Raw genomic sequence first — 20,971 nt, 5'->3', positions numbered from 1 at the left:
AGAAATCTTTTTTTTTAATAATTATTTTAGCTGAGATATGTGATGTCACTTTATATAGCGAATTCCTTATGTGAAAAATCTTTCCTTCAGTACAGAAACAGAGTAAGTGAGACAAAGAAAAACATACATGTATATGTGTGTGCATATACATATACCTGTGCATATTGAAAGTTTAATTGCTTTTTCCACATACATTCAGGCATTATGTGTAAAAGGTAAGTTTTAAGTCCCAGTAAGTGGTTGCAAGACAAACAATCTACTGTGCTGAGTTAATATTATAGAGAAATAACAATCATTCCTAGTGATACATATAGCTTTGTATTTTGGAACATACTTTTCCTTTAATAATTGTATGTGAGGTTCAGAAGCCCCTCAGGTGAAATTCCAGATTTTTATTAGGATAATTATCTAGATTTTCCAGATGGGCAGCTAGGTGGCAAAGTAGATAGAGTGCCAGGGCAGGAATCAGTAAGATTCTTCCTTTTGAAATCAAATCTACTTCAGACACTTACTAGTTGTATGACCCCTGGTAAGTTATTCCATTCTGTTTGCCTCATTTTTCTCAGCAGTAAAATCAGCTGGAGAAAGAAATGGCCTTTACAAAATATTTTTCAAGAAAACCCCAAATAGAATCTCAAAGAGATGGACATGACTGAAATACAAGTAAATATCACCACTAAATTTCCAAACGCAGATAGACAGAGTGTATATATGTCATCTATGATCACATAGAAGGTAAATTTTAAATTTTAAAACTGTGAGTCATAGCATAGAGCTAGTCCTACTGCCCCATAGCTCTTCAAATAATAGTTTTTAAAAAGTAATAATTTTAAGGGATGAAAAATATTTTCTTTTAAATTAAAAACAAACCAGGCATAGAGCTCCAACTACATAAAATAGCTTTGCCCTGGAAGATCTAGGTTAAAAAATAATTTTTGCTATGAAAACACTTAATCTTTCTAAACTTTTTTTTAATTGAACTGAATGACTTCCACAATCCTTTCCAAGTTCAAATCCTATTTGCCTGGGCTGAGCTAATTGTTAATCTTTGTGGCAATATTTTAAAATAATTCAGGTAGCACTAAGATGAAAAAGACAAAATATTGACTGACAAATCATTGGAGAAGACAAATTAATTGAGCACCCTGTACCAATAAATGTAACCAATTCTGTTAATGTTAATAAATATCTAATAAGATATAAGATTTCTTTCTAGATAATTCAATTTCACTATGAGAACAGCAGTTGAACCTTCCTGATTATTAACTACTTTTCTTTTTTATTTTACAGACACTGCAGTTATATGATGTTTCTTGCTTTATTTAACTTGTTCAATTCAAAGGGAGAAAAAGTCATCCTGTCTTAAAATTGCACTTCACCTCTATCTAATACCCAGAGCACATATTATAGAATTTCTGTATTAATACTTTCAGCTTATCCTTAGAGGGATTTTTCCTCTGTAAATTTTTTCTGGCCCAACTAAATAGGCAAATGAAATCTTCAACTTATGTATTCTCAGAATAACTATGCCACAGGCGGTCACTTCCCATATTAATTTCTCAGTGAACCTTACCACTGTTCTGAAGAAGTTTCTTTCAAAAGTCAGAGTGTACTAGAGTCTCTCTGGCCTAATTAATCCTTGGCCTCTCAATTGACAATGCCTGGAAGTCCTACCAATTAGTGGAGGTAGTTTTATTGAAATGTACACTTTTCCATTTTTAAAAGAGGACTCCAGCCACAATTAATTGTCAAGATATTACTATCAGTTATCTGTCCACAATCATATCCATATGTTATTGTGCATTAAACTTTAAATGCATGTTCACTTTTTTAATATAGCAATGTAAAATAAAATATATCATTAAAATATTAAATATATATATATTTAGGACCCATTTAGAAACTATGAAAAGAAAATGAATTGAGAATATATAATTATTTGGGGGGGTACTTATTTTATTCATAATGTAAATAAGAGAAGGAAATGAAAGGAGAGAGGAAGAAAGAGAAATTGAAGCTGAATCTTTATTATGACTAAGGATGAATCCTGACACTACTCCTCCTTCTACTAAACTCCAGTCTTGCCAGTCATAGAATAAAGTTTCTGAAGGCTAGTTGTATGTAGTACTTTGAGACTGCAATTCTAAGGTCACTTTAAAAAGATACAGGAAAGAAAAAAAAATGAGGTAGCTAGACAGTGCAGTAACCCTGAAGTCAGGAGGACCTGAGTTCAAACCCAGCTAAGACACTTAACATTAGCTGTGTGACCCTGTGCAAGTCACTTAACTTAACTCCAGTTACCTTGCCAAAAAAAATAATTTTATATATATAGATATAGATATAGATATAGATATAGATATAGATATAGATATAGATATAGATATAGATTATATATATGTAGGGCTGTAAGGCAAGTGCTTTAAAGGACAACTAATTCTTCCTACTCACTAGACTTACAGTGTAGTTTTGACTGGTTGATACTTAACAAGTTTATGAACTTGGGAATTAACCTTTCATGCTTGAAAGAAGCATGGATAATTGAGAAGCATTTAATAGAAACAGAAAAAAAATATATTTTCCACAAAAATATAGCTCTTTAACCAATGAACACATTTTATTAAACCACAATTAATTAAAAACAAAATGTATTAATTAATACACAGTTAAAATCGCATTACTAGATATTCCTTTGTAGATAGTTTCTTTGGAACTAATGTCACTATTTTTAAACTATGTTTAACTGTTTTGTTTATTTTTTTCTTGTATAAAGGGAAGTTGCATAATTTGTTTCCAGATTCTTATTGACTAATCATCACTTTCTCCAGTCCATTCCAGGCTATTTATGAGAATGTAGATTTTAATTTCCTCTTTTATACCTTTTTCTTAATTATGAGAGCTCCTTGCCCTATCATTCTCTGTTATAGAAATCATTTTCAATGTCTTACAACAGAACTTATATTTGATCAGATCTTTCTAACTCTCATCTGTTATGTTATTTGTCCTTGAGGCTTACTCAAAAGGATCCTAAAAATAAAAACTTATCAGTTTGTAATATGAATAACCTAAGATTGTTTTTCTGCAATAAAGATTTTTCATCCACATTTTCAAACTTTATTTCAATTACTTCCATGACTTTTTGCCACAGACAAACAAGAAAAAAGTTCTGTTTTTTCTGAAAATTTTAAGAAATACTCGAATACAACCAAGTGAACATTAAAGTGAATCATTTTGGGTTGGTGACTTTTTATGCTTATCATTTATCACTGCCATATTCTTTCTGTCATAGAATTCCCCATTCTGATATCTATGTATAATTAAAACAAATTGAAACATCAGTCATATTTGATAATGTATAGTCAATTTTATACAACTAGTTCATCATCTTTGCATCAGTTTAAACAAATCTTTAGTTTCCTTTTGCCATTCTTTGGTGTAAAGTATTTCATTATGTACATGTGTTGTATTTTAATTGGGTATTACCTGATCCAGGAAATTTGCTTCTATTTATTTGCATTCATTAACAATGCTTCTATAAATGCAAGCATGATGCTGTATTTTCTGGTTTTGACTTCCTTGGGGTATTTATCAAAGGGGGATAGGGCATAGACCTGTGATTTCATTAAAGGAAATTCCCAGATGAGAAATTTTCCTTCTTAGAGTAGGTTGGCACCTACTCTGCAACTCAAAGTGTTACATGTATATCCTTAAAATATTGAAAGGTTAAATAACTTAGCTCTAGGCAGAAAGTATATGTAAATCAGAGAAGGCATTCGAATGCAATCCTTCCATTTCTGGAGCTGAATCTCTGATTTACATAGTGCTTCAAAGATTGCTTCCTATTCAGTCATTTATCTAGTAAAAATCCAAATTGAATCCCAGAATACTAAGAAAATGAATTTCTCCTAATCATTTTCTTTCCATTTTTATGTGATTTCCTTTTCTATCAGGGAGTAATCTTTTTTTTTTCTTATTTATAACAGTACCTTTGACATTTGGTTATAAATCACAATTTGTTTTTTGTTGTTTTTTTTTTCTCTATGTATTAGTCTTCTTAATGAAATCAAATAGAATTTTAGCTTTTTGTAAACTTACAGAATTATCTAATCTTTTTTTAAATGTTTGTTTTAAAAGCATCTTCTTTTATTCATCATTATCCTCAGTTTAAGCCTTTGCCTTCCCTCTCTCTTATCCCTACTTTTAATTCCATTTTCCTCTAAGTTGTTTTTTTTTTTTATGATATAATCTTTTGTGTATAGGCAAATAAAATATTCATTTAGATTTTATTTTGGTTTATTTTGGTTTATTTGGTTTGAGCTAATTTCTGTCAAACTGTGTTCTAGTTTCCCTAGCATTTTTTTTAAAATAGAAATTACCTTATAAAATTAAAAAGTCCTTAAACATTCATTTTATGTTGTAAATGTGTCACACAGTAGGCTGCTATGTAACTTACTTCTGAATATTTCTTGTCTGCTTACGACAACTGATTTTTTAAGTAATCACAAATAATATTAATGTTTGCTGACCTAAATATAGTTTGAGAAATTTCAAAATTATTTCCACATTTTTCCTACTGTTCATTGTAATTTTATTCCTGGTTCAATAAGATAAGCTCATGGTAATTTTATTCATATAGTACTACACTTGAAAATTAATTTAGCCATCATAATCAATTCTGGTACAGTCTAACCATACACAATAGCTAACTTTCTATTTATTTTTGTAAGCAATACATTGTAATCAAAGGAATAAAATAATGAAATTGTCTTTGTAGTTTTACTGTGGCATAAATATTGTATGTTCATTGCAATCTTAGAGGGGGGAGTGGAAATATCATCATAGTTTCCAGGGTATTCCAACAAACACCTTCAAATTCTCACAAGCTCATTTAAATATTTTCTGCATTCAGAGGAAAGTTGTTTTTTGTTTTTTCCCTGTGAAGATGGGAGGTATGATATATTTATATTTGTGTTTCTCATCTGGACTTTAGTCGGTGATGCCAATGCCTATCTCTAATATTATTAAAAAAAAAAAAAAGAAGAAGAAAAGAAAAAAATCATTATAAGAACTCAGGCACAATTATCTCTAGAAGAATTCAATAATGAGAAAATGCATAACTCATCTGCCTTCCCTTTGTGTGTGCATCTCTCATTTGAAGCAACATGTTGCCTATCGGACAATTGCAGGAGAAGGTCTTGACTTTGGAAGGGGATATTAAAATAATTGTTAATGATTCCATGAGTTCAATCAAACTTTTTTTTTCTTTGTAAAAGCAATTCTGTTTAAATCCAATAACTTGCTGTTTATTAATCCAAGGACAGAGAATTCTTAGCACAAATGCATGAGGCCATTTCTGAAATTCCATATTCTCATGGTAAAACCAGTCTTGGAGGGGAAAATAAATTCTCTAAGGTATTACAAAAGATGGAGAAAATAGCAACTAAAATATGTAAAACTGTTTTAGTTTAGTTGAATTATTTTCAATACTGGGTTACTCTAATGTTTTACTTCCTAAAATCCCTAATTAGGTTAATGTTCAAAGAGTGGTAGAGGGTGCATACTCATTTATTCAGGGACTGTTTTAATGGCTCCTTCTCGATTCCATGATATAATGAAGAGTTTGTTTCTCTTGTGCATAGTAGGAAAAAAAATTAACCCAGTCTTTTCAAATATGTAATAGCTATTCCATAAAGTCCATGTGGTCCCAATTATTCTATGCTCCTGCTGGAAATAATATAATATTTTTAATATTAGGTAAAATTTTTCCCTAGAAAAACTGGATAGGGGCCTTGTTAAATTTCTCTTTCTATTAGCCATATTGGAGAAAAGAAGACTGACTGAATTTTTTACTGGAAATTATAATAATAGTTGTTTAATTGAGGAGCAAATGTGTGTGTATCAATTTGCTAGTGATTTATCTTGCTCTGTGGTTTTACTTTTTCTTCATAATTTTTCTATTATATATGTACATATATGTGTGTGTGAATTGCTTTATCTTTTTTTCTGTCTGGGCTTGCTTATCAAATAAATAATAATTTATTCAACATGAAATATAGCATTGAAATCTAAATATATGGGTACACTAGCCCTGTCCTCTCAGCCTTTTGCAAAACATATATCCATACACACATTTTCATATGGTTATTACTACAATATTACTCCTCTTGAGCAGCAAAGTAGAAAAATATTTCTGTCCTTAAGTTAGACTGTCAAAGTATTGCTTTTTATGCCAATAATTTTTATCCTTTGAGCTACAAGTTGAAGGGTAAATGACATATTTGGAAGATGAGTCATTATGGACTTTAAAACACATTGATGTTTGAATTGTATGAGAAGAAAAGTTTCAATATGAAGGATAAAAGCATAAATTCTAGTTCAATAATTTCAAATAATGAAAAAGAAGTTCAAGGATTTTGACAATGACTTCATCAATAATTCTATCTACTTAAACATAAGAAAATACATTTTCTTCATTAGTACATGAGACTCTAGTTGCAAGTTTCTTATTATAAATTACAGGGAAAGAAAACACTTGATCCTGAAAAGTTATCTAAACTATGTTTTATTATAAATATACTAATTTTGTGGGCCAGAACTTGAAACAAGATGTTAAGTGGAATTGATAGAGACAATGGTTATTTAGCATGCTGCTTAGCAGTTCTCTAGTTCAGTACATGTACTTAGTACTTACTATAGTTCTACAAGATTCACACTTTTAATAAGAGACCATATAAGCTTGGACAAACTCAACTAGCATCAGAACTGGAAGACAGAGATCGTAGTGGTGGTATTCCTGCTGCCCCCACAGAAACCAAGACACATTCAGGAGGATCTCAAGAAGCTGGCAGAAGCAGAGTAGAGGAAGGATTAGCAAGCAGGAGCTGAAGTTCTCCTAACCAAGGAGAGAGATAAGCCTCTAAGAAAGCTAATCAGGCCCCAGGAAAGGAGACAAGACTTGGAAAGAGACAATAAAGGATTTGGACTTTAATCCCTTGCTACTTGTGTGGTGATTACTGAACTGAAACAAAAGTTGCCTTCAGAGACCACAAGAAAAGCTCAACAGAGAATATTGCATTTTAGAAAGAATATTACATAGAAAGTTACCTTATTTTAGAAGTAAAGAAACTTAATGTCGACTGAAAAGTATAAGGAAAAATATTTAACCTTCAGTGGATGTGAAAAATCAAATTAAGATGAATCATCTAAAGATAACAAATCATCTTATTCTCTTAAATTATTTTTCAATATTTTACTCTCTCTCTCTTCATATATATATATACATATATATATGCGGTGGATAGAGCACCATCCCTGAATTCAGGAGGACCCAAGTTCAAATCTGGTCTCAGACACCTAACACTTCCTAGCTATGTGACCCTGGGCAAGTCACTTAACCCCAGCCTCAGGGGGGAAAAAAAAAAAAAAAGAAAGAAAGAAATTCAGAATGAAATTTTAAATATTACCATAGTTGAAATATTTGAGAATTATAGGCATAAGTTCCAAGATCATTTTATGGTTGCTATTGTAGCTTACCATTGGCTAAGAACTGTGAAAAGTTTTAAAGCGGAAAAAAGTGAGTATAACTCCTACCTTCATGGGACTAAAATCTAATTATTTATCAAAACTTGTAATTTAAAAATGTCAACAATGCTTATTACATATCAAGAATGGAAGATGCAAATGTGAATTAAGAAAGAGTATTTTCCTGATGGACTGTCTGTAAGTTTCAATGATGTCCATAATGTCACTTATGGGGGTATTCTTTCCAATGGATCAGATCACAAGCAATACATGTTTCCTCATTCATTTTTAAAAATTGTTTTATTATTTTTCTAGTTAACATATGAACATACCATGTGTTGATTCACATTGAATCTCCATAGTTCCTTCTGGATGAAGATGGATTTTTATAACCAAACATTATTGGGATTGCCTTGGATCACTGAATCACTGAGAAGATCCTAGTCTTTCATAGTTGATCATCACACAATCTTGGCATTACTGCATATTATTTAGTCCTAGTTCTTATTTCTCTCAGCATCAATTGATATTGAATTTCATTACTTTCCAAAATGATCTTGTCATCATTTTTTAAAATACTATTTTATTGACAGTACACATGCATAAGTAATTTTTACAACATTATCCTTTGCAATCACTTCTGTTCTGAATTTCCCTTCCCTCCCTCCACCCCCTCCCCTAGATGACAGGTAGTTTTATATATGTTAAATATGTTATAGTATATCCTAGATACAATATATGTGGAAGAATTGGATTCAGAATGTAAAAATAACCTGAGAGGAAAAAAAATGCAAACAATTCACACTCATTTCCCAGTGTTTCTTTTCTGGGTGTAGCTGATTCTGTCCATCATAGATCAATTGGATATGAATCAGATCTTCTCTTTGTCGAAGACATCCACTTCCATCAGAATACATCGTCATAAAGTATTGTTATTGAAGTGTATAATGATTTCCTGGTTCTGCTCACTTCACTCAGCATCAGTTCATGTAAGTCTCTCCAATCCTCTCTGTATTCCTACTGTCATTTCTTATAGAACATTAATATTCCATAATATTCATATACCACAATTTACCCAACCATTCTCCAATTGAGGGGCATCCATTCATTTTCCAGTCGCTAGCCACTACAAAAAGGGCTGCCACAAACATTTTGGCACTTATGGGTCCCTTTCCCTTCTTTAGAATCTCTTTGGAATGTAAGCTCAGTAGTAGCACTACTGGATAATTTTTGGGCATAATTCCAGATTGCTCTCCAGAATGGTTGGATTCATTCACAACTCCACATAAATGCATCAGTGTCCCAGTTTTCCTACATCCCCTCCAACATTCATCATTAATTTTTCCTGTCATCTTAGCCAATCTGACAGATGTGTAGTGGTATCTAAGAGTTGTCATAACTTGCATTTCTCTGATCAATAGCGATTTAGAACACTTCCATAAGAGTGGAAAAAATTTCAATTTCATTATCCAAAAATTGTCTGCTCATATCATTTGACAATTTATCAATTAGAGAATGGCTTGATTTCTTATAAATTAAAGTAAATTCTGTATTTTAGAAATGAGGCCTTTATCAGAACCTTTAACTGTAATAATGTTTTCCTAGTTTGTTGCTTCCCTTCTAATCTTGTTTGCATTAGTTTTGTTTGTACAAAGGCTTTTTAATTCCATATGAACAAAATTTTGTATTGGGATCAATAATGATCGCTAGTTCTCCTTTGGTCATAAATTCCTTCCTCCTCCACAAGTATGAGAGGAAAACTATCCTATGGTCTTTTAATTTATTTATAATGTCATTCTTTGTGCCTAAATCATGGACCCATTTTGAATTTATTGTGGTGTATAGTGTTAAGTGTGGATCAATGCTTAATTCCTGTCATATTAATTTCCAGTTTTCCAAGCAGTTTTTGTCAAATAATGAATTATAATTCCAATAGTTGGGATCTTTGAGTTTCTCAAACACTAAATTGCTATAGTTATTGATTATTTTACCACGTGAACCTAACCTATTCCAATGCCTAACTAGTCTGTTTCTTAGCCAATACCCAATGGTTTCGGTAACTACTGTTTTTTAATATAGTTTTAGATAAGGAGCAGCTAGGCTGCCTTCATTTGATTTTTTTTTCATTAATTGCTTCTTCCATATGAATTTTGTTGTTATTTTTTCTAGGTCATTAAAATAGTTTCTTGGGAGTCTGATTGGTATACTAAATAAATAGATTATTTTAGGGAGTATTGTCATCTTCATTATATTCACTCAGCCTGTCCAAGTGCATTTAATATTTTTCAAATTATTTAACTCTAACTTTATTTGTGTAGAAAGTTTTTTGTAATTTTGCTCATATAAGTCCTGACTTTCCTTTTGTAGATAGATTCCCAAATATTTTATGCTATCGACAATTATTTTGAATGGAATCTCTTGCTGTTGAATTTTGTTGGTGATGTATAAAAATTCTGATGATTTATGTGGATTTATTTTGTATCCTGCAACTTTGCTAAGTTATGAATTATTTCTAATAGCTTTTTAGAAGAATCTCTGGGGTCTCTAAGTATACCATCATACCATCTACAAAGAGTGATAATTTAGTTTCCTCATTACCTATTATAATACCTTTAATCACTTTCTCAACTCTTATTGCCAAAGCTAGCATTTCTAATACACTATTGAATAATAATAGTGATAGTGGGTGACCTTGCTTCACTCCTGGTCTTACTGGGAATGTTTCCAGTTTATCCCTATTACATATGATGCTTACAGATGGTTTCAAATATATGCTCCTGACTATTTTAAGGAAAAGTCCATTGATACCTACACTCTCAGATGTTTTTATTAGGAAAGGATGTTGGATCTTATCAAGTGTTTTTTCTGCATCTATTAAGGTGATCATATGATTTTTGCTAATTTGGTTATTGTTATAGTCAATTGTGCTAATAATTTTCCCAATATTGACCCAGCCCTGCATTCCTGGTATAAATTCTACTTGGCAACAGTGTATTATCCTGGGGATGATTTTCAGTAAATTTTTGCTAATATTTTATTTAAGATTTTGGGATCAATATTCATTAAAGAATTCATTTTTGGTCTATAATTTTCTTTCTCTGTTTTCAGCTTACCTGATTTAGGTATTAGTATCATGTCTGTGTCATAAAGAGAATTTGGTAGGACTCCTTCAATCCCTATTTTTTCAAATAGTTTATATAAAGCATTGGAGTTAGTTGATCTTTAAATGTTTGATAGAATTCATATGTAAATCCATCTGGTCCTGGGGATTTTTTCTTAGGAAGCTAATTAATACCTTGTTCTATTTCTTTTTCTAAGATGGGACTATTTTTCCAATTTACTTGTTCCTCTATTAATCTGGGCAACTTATATTTTTTAAGATATTCTCCAATTTCATTTAATTTATTGAATTCATTGGTATAAAGCTAAGCAAAGTAATTCCTAATTATTGCTCTAATTTCCTCTTCATTAGTGGCGAGTTCTCCCTTTTCATTTTTAACACTAACAGTTTGACTTTCCTCTTTCCTCTTTTTAATCAGATTTACTAAGGGTTTATCTATTTTGTTGTTTTTTTTTTCATAGAACCAATGTTTAGTTTTATTAACTAATTAAATAGATTTTCTTTACTTTCAATTTTATTATTCATTTTATTTTTAGAATTTCAAGTTGTTTAGTGTTTGACTTGTTTTTAATTGGTTCCTTTTCTAGCATTTTTTGTCGCAAGTACAATTCATTGACCTTCTCTTTCTCTATTTTATGCAAGTACACCTGTAGAGATATAAAATTTCCCCTTATTACTGCTTTGGCTGCATCCCACACATTTTGGTATGATGTCTCATCATTGTCATTTTCTTGGGTGAAGTTATTAATTATGTCGATGATTTGCTGGTTCATCCAATCATTCTTTAGTATGAGATTATTTAGTCTCCAATTACTTTTTGGTCTATTCTCCCCTGGCTTTTTATTGAATGTAATTTTCATTGTATCATGTTCTGAGAAGGATACATATACTTTTTCTGACTTACTGCATTTCAGTTTGCGGTTTATATGTCCTAATATATGGTCAATTTTTGTATAGGTTCCATGAACTACTGAGAAGAAAATAGACTCCTTTCTGCCTCCATTTAGTGTTCTCCAAAAATCTATCATATCTAATTTTTCTAGTATGCTATTTACCTCTTTTACTTCTTTCTTATTTATTTTATGTTTTGATTTATCTAATTCTGAGAGTGGAAGGTTGAGATCTCCCACTATTATAGTTTTGCTGTCTATTTCTTCTTGCAGCTCTCCTAATTTTTCTTTTCAGAATTTAGATGCTCAAGCCATTCTCTTATTAATAATCAGTCAAAGGATATGAACAGACAATTATCAGATGAAGAAATTGAAACTATTTCTAAACATATGAAAAGATGCTCCAAGTCATTATTAATCAGAGAAATGCAAAATAAGACAACTCTGAGATACCACTACACACCTTTCAGATTGGCTAGAATGACAAGAAAAGATAATGCAGAATGTTGAAGGGGATGTGGGACAATAGGGACACTGTTACATTGTTGATGGAATTGTGAATACATACAGCCATTCTTGAGAGCAATTAGGAACTATGCTCAAAAAATTATCAAACTGTACATACCCTTTGATTCAGCAGTGTTTCTATTGGGCTTATATCCCAAAGATATTTTTAAAAAAGGAAAATGAGCTATATGTGCCGTTTGTGTAGTGGCCACAAACTGGAAACTAAGTGGGTACTCATCAATTTGAGAATGGCTGAAAAAATTGTGATATATGATTATTATGGAATATTATTGTTCTGTAAGAAATGACCAGCAGGATAATTTCAGAAAGGCCTGGAGAGACTTACATGAACTGATGCTGAGTGAAATGAGCAGGACCAGAAGATCATTATACACTTAAACAACAGTACTATATGATTATCCATTCTGATGGACGTGGCCCTCTTCAACAATAAGATGAACCAAATCAGTTCCAATAGAGCAGTAATGAACTGAACCAGCTACATCCAGCAAAACAACTCTGAGAGATGACTATGAACCCACTACATAGAATTCCCAATCCCTCTATTTTTGTGCAACTGAATTTTTTATTTCCTTCACAGACTAATTGTACTGTCTGATCCTTTTTGTACAGCAAAACAACTGCTTGTGCATGTATGCATATATTGTATTTAATTTACACTTTAACATATTTAACATGTATTGGTCAACCTGCCATCTGGGGTGAGAGGAAAGAGGGGAAAACTTAGAATAAAAAGTTTGGCAATTGTCAATGTTGTAAAATTACCCATGCATATATCTGGTAAATATAAACTATAAAATAATTTTAAAACAAGAAAACAATACCTTGAAAAACAAAATTCATGAAATGGAAAGAGACATCAATGCTCTCTAAAAAACAGAATTGGAGAAATGGAAAAAAGAATCCAGTGAACAAAACAACTCATTTAAATTTCAAATGGTGAAATCCAAAGGGAGGCAGGAAAGCTAAATGGAGAATATAATTCACTAAAAATAAGAATTGAAAAGTGGAAGTGAATAACTCAATGAGACATCAAGAATCAATTTCAAACTAAAGGAAACAAAAAAGGAGAAAAAATAGAAGAAAATGTAAAATACCTCATTGGAAAAACAAGTGACCTGGAAAATAGACACAGTAGAGACAACTTAAGAATTATTGGACTACCTGAGAAACACGAAAAAAAAAAAAAAAAAAAAAAAAAAAAAAAAAAAAAACTTAGAAAACATCTTTCAAGATGTTGAAATTTCAAGAAATGATCAAAAAACTTCCCTGATGTCCTAGAATCAGAGGGTTAAAATGCCATTGAAAGAATTCACTGAGAAAAGGGTGAAGCTAAGATGATGGAGAACACACATGCTTCATTCTGAGTTCCTCCACTCCCCTCAAACTATTTCAGAAATTCAGTCTTTGAAGTATTGCTGGAAGTAAAGCATATTGCTAACAAAAGATAATCTCAAAGATTGCCAGAAAAAGTTTGTTTTGGTTGGGTGCAGGCACTGGAAGAGGCTGAACTCGGTGCAGAGCACAGAAGATAGCTCAAGCTAAGCAGATTGGGGGCAGGGTGTGGTCTCTGTGAGTGGGAAATCTGCAGGGAGGACTGTATGACAGGGTCGGCTAATCTGTGAGTAGATCAATAGAGAAGTTATAAAACTTCCAATATAAACACAGAGGGAGTATACTCCAAAACTTGGAATTACAAGGGACCTTGTCACACCCATCCAACACTGGGAGTGACTCAGCAAGATCCTAGCCCAGCCAATACCCACTTCACTGTCACTTCATGTTGAGGAAGCTCAGTAATCCCTCAAAAACAGACTGCAAATTTTGTTGTTGTTGTTAAAATGAGTAAAATGGCAAGGTATAGATAGTTTCTATACTGGAAGAGAAAAAATTTCAAACCCTAAGGAGACTAAAAATAGATGAAATCCCAAAGGGGGTTATCATCTGGTCCCCAACACACAAGGCTCTCATAGAAAAAAAGAATCTTAAAAGAGAACTAGGAGAAGAATGGAGAAAGGAAAGGAAAGCTTTGCAAGAGGGTCTGGATAAAGCACATAACTCATTAAAAGATAGAATGGAAAAAGAAAACAACTCCCAGAAAAAAACACAATATGGGAATTGGAAAAGGTAAACAACTGCCAGGAAAACAGAATTTGTGAATTATAAAAAGAAAATAACCCCTTAAAAATGGTGAAATGGAAAATAATTCCATAGAACAAAATGATTCCTTTAAAAACTCAATTTACAAATACAAAAAAGAAATAACAAAGTAAATGCAGTGAGTAATTCATTAAAAACCAGAACTGAATAAAGGGAAATGAATGACTCAAGGAGACATCAAGAATTAGTCAAGCAAAACCAAAAAAAGAAAAAAAAATAGAAACAATATTAAATATCTACTTGGGAAAACAATGGAGTTGAAAAACAGATCTAGAGGAAAAAACCTAAAAACCATGGGAAAAAAAAAATGAACAAAAGACCCTAGACATTATTTTTCAGGAAATCATCAAAAAGAACTACCCAGATGTCATAGAATCAGAAGGTAAAATACCAATGCAAAGAATTCATTGATCACATGCTGAAAGAGATCAGACCAAGATAAAAATACTACAAGCAGCTAGAAAAAAAAAAAAAAAAAAAAAAAAAAAAAAAAAAAAAAAACAATTCAAATACTGAGGAGCCACAGTAAGGATTATTTAGGATCTAATAGCATCCATGTTAAAGGACCGAAGGGCCTGGTATCTGATATTCTGAAAGGCAAAGGAACTTGGATGCAGCCAAGAATAACTTACCCAGCCAAACTGAACATTTTCTTCCAGGGAGGAAGATGGACATTCAATGAAATAGGTGAATTCTTTTTATTTCTGATGAAAAAACCATAGCTAAACAAAAAATTTGACCTCCAAATATAGGACTCAAGAGAAGCAAAAAAAGGTAAAAATAACTCTTCAGAATTGTATTTCTGTTTTGGGTATACATAAAGAGTACATGTATAATTTGATTTTACTGTTACAAAAAAAAGGAACTAGAGGTGGAACTGAGATTGAACCAGAAAAAAGGAAAAGTGGAGGTAAAAAGAAGGAAACTATATCTCATGAAAAGACAAAGGAAACCTATTATATCTGAGTGAGGGAAGGGAGGAGGATGAACATAGTGTGAATCTTACTCTCATCAGATTTGGCTCAAAGAGAAAATATTAGACATAATTAATTTATAGAGAAACTTTCCCCACCTCATTGAAAAGTGGGAGGGGAAAAGAGAAAAGGTAAGAGGAGGCTAAATAGAAAAGAAAACATAAATAGTACTGGAAAGATTTTAAAAAGTGGAATGGACTCTAAGGAGGAGAAAAGGATTCTAAAGAGGGAGGGATGCGTAAGGCAGTTTGTGCTCATAAGTTTAATACTGGGGAAGGGGATAAGGAGGAAAGGGAAGAGAAAAGCATAATCTATGGATAATAAGATGTCAGGAAATACAGAATTAGTAGTTTTAACCATAAATGTGAATGAGGTAAACTCACCCATAAAGTGGAGGTGTATAGCAGACTGGATTAAAAGCCAGAATCCTACAATATGTTGTTTACAGGAAACACATTTGAAGCAGGGTGATACCTACAGAGTAAAGGTAAAAGGTTGGAGCAGAATCTTCTATGCTTCAGGTGAAGTCAAAAAAAAGGGGGTGGAGGGTAGCCATCCTGATCTCAGATAAAACAAAAGAAAAATAGATATAATTAAAAGAGATAAGGAAAGAAACTATATCCTGCTAAAAGTGTAACATAGATAATGAAGCAATATTTATACTAAACATATATGCACCAAGTGGTATAGCATCAAAATTCCTAAAGAAGTTAATAGAGCTGCAAGAAGAAATAGACAGCAAAACTATAATAGTGACAGATCTCAACCTTGCCTTCTCAGAAATATATAAATCAAACCACAAAATAAATAAGAAAGAAGTTAAAGAGGTAAATAGAACACTAGAAAAGTTGGGTATGATAGATCTTTGGAAAAAAACTGCATGGAGAGAGAAAGGAGTAGACTTTCTTCTCGAGAGTTTGTGGAACCTATGCAAACATTGACCATATATTAGGACATAAAGAACTCAAATTGAAATGCAGAAAGGCAGATATATTAAATTTATCCTTTTCAGATCACCGTGCAATAAAAACTATATTCAATAAAAAGCCAGGGGAAAATAGCCCAAAAAGTAATTGGAAACTAAATAATCTCATCCTAAAGAATGAATGAATGAAACAGCAAATCATAGATCCAATTAATAAGTTCACCCAAGAGAATGACAATAATGAGACAACAAACCAAAATTTGTGGGATGCAGTCAAAGTGGTAATAAGAAGGAATTTTATATCTCTAGAGCCTCACATGCATAAAGTGTCCCCTCTTTATTGCTTGTAGGGTGATATTGCTTGGTAGATCTTATAAGAAAACATTAGAGCAAATAATTTTTTAAGTTCCTATGTTTCTCTATAATGAAGTTTATCCTGTGCATGTCTATATATGCGTTCATTTATTAACCAAAATAACTAAATAAACATTTTAGCTACATTTTATTTTAGCTGTATTGTTCTCTTTCCCTAATGTGTGAAAAATAGAAAACTGATGGTGTGAAAATGACTAGTATAATGTATATTTGTAAGATGTGAAGGCAATTAAATATACATGATTAAAATTATGCACAAATAAAAAAGGTCACTTTATCATTAAGGTGTTAATTTTTCTAAGTATTAAAAAAACTTTATCATATTCTTATTATAATTAATTGCCCTAAAATGTGTTAAGTAATGTTTAATTTGGAAATAGGCTTATTCATTTTATAACTTATACTAGCTCAGAAATCGATTCCTTTCATGAATTCAATGAGGGAGGTATTAAAATTTTTTTAATTGAGTAAGTAAGATAAGAGAACAAATTTGTTCTCATTGCATTCATGAAAGGAACTTAGAATATAAAAAAAAAAAAAAATGGAAGTATCAATAGGTTTGGACTCAGAGCCCAGGAATTCGTATTCTACTTTCATTACTTTCTACCTCTATGATGTTGAATGAATATTTTAGCCTTCCTAGGCTCCAGTGTATCCCTATAACTATAGAGTTTTACATTTCCATTTGGAAGAAAAGCAACAATCAATTCTAACCTCATCATTTTACAAATGATGAAAGGAAATGTAAGAAAATAAGGCAGTTTGCTAAAGGACACAAGCAATAATTGTCCCATGTGCAGTATTTGATTCCATATGCTTTTATTAAATAGTTTGGATAGTTCCCCCCACATTATAGTGCTTTTTATCTTTCAAATTAGGAAGGTAATTGGATATCTTCCTTATAGATTGATATTTATGAGTTACAACATATCAAATAAAAAAAAAGTAAAACTAAGAAAACAAGAAGGCACCTGAATAAAACATGGAAAGAAGGAAGGAAAAAAAGGAAGGAAGCAAAGATGGAAGGAAGGAAGGAAGAAACAATGGAAGGAAGGAAGGAAGGAAGGAAGGAAGGAAGGAAGGAAGGAAGGAAGGAAGGAAAGAAGGAAGGAAGGAAAAAAGAAAGGAAGGAAAGAAGGAAGAAAGGAAGAAAGGAAGGAAAGAAGGAAGGAATGATTAAGATAAATACAATATTTTTAGTATTTTAATAAAATAGTCTGTTCCTACTACTTTACAAAAATTATTCTCCCCCAAATTTTCTGAAGACCTATTTTCTCTTAGTTACTGTTCTTCAATTTTATGAAGAGATATTATATAGCACATAATGAGCACTACAATAAATATTCATTCAAATAGTCAATTAATCATAATCAATCCAATCTTTCATATATATTTTGAAAAGAGATAATGTATTAGAAAGCTGATTTTTAAAAATAATTAGACTTGTTCCAATTACCTTATGTAATGATGATAATGTGTATGTGTGTGGCACACACATATATGCGCATGCATCCATATACATATGTGTTCATATGTGCATGAGTATATATGTATATGTGTCTAAAAATAATAATTAAAATTATTTGAGCTGATAAAATGATCAAGAGAAATAATATGAAACAGGGTTCATATTAAAGCTTTGGGGGAACCCCACATTAATGAGTATAATCTAGATGAATATTCAGCTAAGAAATAGAAAAGGAATAGGAAGAAAAGTACGAAAGAATAGTGTCACAAACACAGAGAGAGAAAAGAGTACTATAGAGAAGTGGGTTATCAGAAGTATCAAAGAATGCTGAGAGATGCTTCAGTTGTAATTAAAAAATGATTATTTATATTGGGCAATGCAGCATTAGTTAAATGACAAAGCTGAAAACTAATTGAAAAGAATTAAGAAGAGACAGAAAGGAAAGAAAGTGGAAACACCAATTGTGCAAAACCTCAAAGAGTTTAGCAAAAAAAATAGATATATATTGTTGATAGGAATGAATGAAGCAAATGCGTAACTTTTGAGAATGGGAAAAAGAGAGAAATATTATAAGTGATGGAGAATTATCTACTAGACAGCTAGGAATTAAAGATTAGTGAGAAGTACCCTTAAGAAAAGGTGAATACCAATAAAACAGATGGAATAAAATGGTTTTATTTATGTAAGTATAAAAGTTTATCTTGGCAAAGAGAAGGGTTGTTTCTGGAGAACAATTTGGAAGGACTATGAAACTGCATACATTCTGATCAAGCAGTGACTCTACTGGGCCTCATAAAGAACATAAAAGAGGAAAAAGGACAAAATGTAAAAAAAAAAAAAAAAAAGAAAAAGAAAAAACATTTACAGTAGATTTTTGGGGGATGCACAAGAATTGGAATTTGAGTGCATTCCCATCAATTATGGAATAGCTGAATAAGTTATAGTAGATAGCAAGATTATGTTATCATCTCTTATATTAGACTTGACTCTTCACATAGCTATCCAAGACAATTACACACATTGTATAGAATACTCCATCTGCAACCAGAGGGAGAACTATAGATACTAAATGCTGGTTGAAGCATATTATTTTCACATTTTTATTTTGTTTCTTTACTTGCTTGATTATTTTTTCTCATTTTTTTCTTTTGTTCTGATTTTTCTTTCATAACATGACTGATATAGAAATATGTTTAAAATGATTGTACAGGTATAACCAATATTAGATTGCTTGTTGTTTTGATAAGGATGAAAGTTAGAAAAGGGAGAAAAATTCAGAAGCTCACGATCTTACAAAAATCGGTGTTGAAAACTATCTTTACATTTATTTGGAAAAGTAACATAATATTGTAGGAAAAAAGGAAAGTCTGATACTTCATACAAAAAAAGAGTGAAGGAAGATGCAGTTGTAGAAATAATCTGATTGATGTGAAATTGAAAAGAGAAGTAAAGATGTAGTTTTGTTTTCAGAGAAATGTAAAGATTAGATTGTCTCCTGATAGGATGGTGAGAGAGCATGATTGTGAGAAGTTTGAAAAAAAAGTAAATTTTTTTTGGCATTTTAAAAAAATTTTATAATTACAATATTTTTTGACAGTACATATGCAGAGGTATTTTTTTTACAACATTATCCCTTGTACTCCCTTCTGTTCTGAATGTTTCCCCTCTTTCCCTGCCCCGCTCCCCTAGATGGCAGGCACTCCCATACATATTAAATATCTTATAGTATATCCTAGATACAATATACATATATATATATATATATATATATATATATATATATATATATATGCAGAACCGAATTTTCTTCTTGTTGTTGCAAAGGAAGAATTGTATTCAGAAGGTAAAAATAATCTGGGAAGAAAAACAAAACATAATACTCACAGTTTACACTCATTTCCCAGTGTTTCTTTTCTGGGCGTAGCTGATTTTGTCCATCATTGATCAATTGGAATTGGATTAGCTCTTCTCTATGTTGAAGATATCCACTTCCATCAGAATATATCCTCATACAGTATCATTGCTGAAGTGTATAATGATCTCCTAGTTCTACTCATTTCACTCAGCATCATTTGATGTAAGTCTCCCCAAGCCTCTCTGTATTCCTCCTGTTGGTCATTTGTTATAGAACAATAATATTCCATAACATTCATATACCATAATTTACCCAACCATTCTCCAATTGATGGACATCCATTCATTTTCCAGTTTCTAGCCAATACAAAAAGGGCTGCCACAAACATTTTGGCACATACAGGTCCCTTTCCCTATTTTAGTATTTCCTTGGGATATGAGCCCAGTAGTAGCACTGCTGGATCAAAGGGTATGCATATTTTGATAACTTTTTGGGCATAATTCCAGATTGCTCTCCAGAATGGTTGGATTCTTTTACAACTCCACCAACAATGCATCAGTATCCCAGTTTTCCCATAGCCCCTTCAACATTCATCATTATTTCTTCCTGACATCTTAGCCAATCTGACAGGTGTGCAGTGGTATCTCAGAGTTGTCTTAATTTGCATCTCTCTGATTAATAGTGATTTGGAACACTCTTCCATAAGAGTGGAAATAGTTTTAATTTCATCATCTGAAAATTTCTGTTCACATCCTTTGACCATTTATCAATTGGAGAATGGCTTGATTTCTTATAAATTAAAGTCAATTCTCTATATTTTGGAGATGAGGCCTTTATCAGAAACTTTAACTGTAAAAATGTTTTCCCAATTTGTTACTTCCCTTCTAATCTTATTTGCATTAGTTTTGTTAGTACAAAAGCTTTTTAATTTGATGTAATCAAAATTTTCTATTTTGTGATCAATAATGATCTCTAGTTCTCCTTTGAAAACAAATTCCTTCCTCTGCCACAAGTTTGAGAGATAAACTATCCTATGTTCATCTAATTTATTTATGATCTCGTTCTTTATGCCTAAATCTTGGACCCATTTTGATCTTATCTTAGGTATGTGATGTTAATTGTGGGTCCATGCCTAGTTTCTGCCATACAAAATTACA

The sequence above is a fragment of the Sminthopsis crassicaudata genome, chromosome 1 (assembly GCF_048593235.1).
Source record: "Sminthopsis crassicaudata isolate SCR6 chromosome 1, ASM4859323v1, whole genome shotgun sequence".
Lineage (NCBI taxonomy): Eukaryota > Metazoa > Chordata > Mammalia > Dasyuromorphia > Dasyuridae > Sminthopsis > Sminthopsis crassicaudata.
Note: the sequence above shows the minus strand (reverse complement) of the source record.